The following is a 362-nucleotide window of genomic DNA, read 5'->3' on the forward strand; positions in this document are numbered from 1 at the left end:
ATTGTTGTGGCACTAACTGCTAGGGGAAAATAGAATATTTTGACTAGGATAAGCTTGATGAAAATTATGCTTCAATTCAGTTTGACTTTTTAAAGCAAGAAAAGCACTATTGTTGTCTGCGACCAGTCATTTAGAGGAGACATAGATCGACATGGCAGGCTATAAAAGAAACTGGACTTTAATCAACGCATAAGGGGTGCCTGGGTGGCTCAGTCTGTTAAGCGTCCAACCCTTGATTTTTGGCTCCAGTCATGATCTCAGGGTTGTGAGATTGAGCCTTACATAGTGCTCCGACACTGGGTGTGGAACCTGCTGGGGATTCTCTCCCTTTTCCCTTCCTCTCCCCCTCCGCCTCCCCCTTT

This window comes from Neomonachus schauinslandi, chromosome X (assembly GCF_002201575.2).
Source record: "Neomonachus schauinslandi chromosome X, ASM220157v2, whole genome shotgun sequence".
Lineage (NCBI taxonomy): Eukaryota > Metazoa > Chordata > Mammalia > Carnivora > Phocidae > Neomonachus > Neomonachus schauinslandi.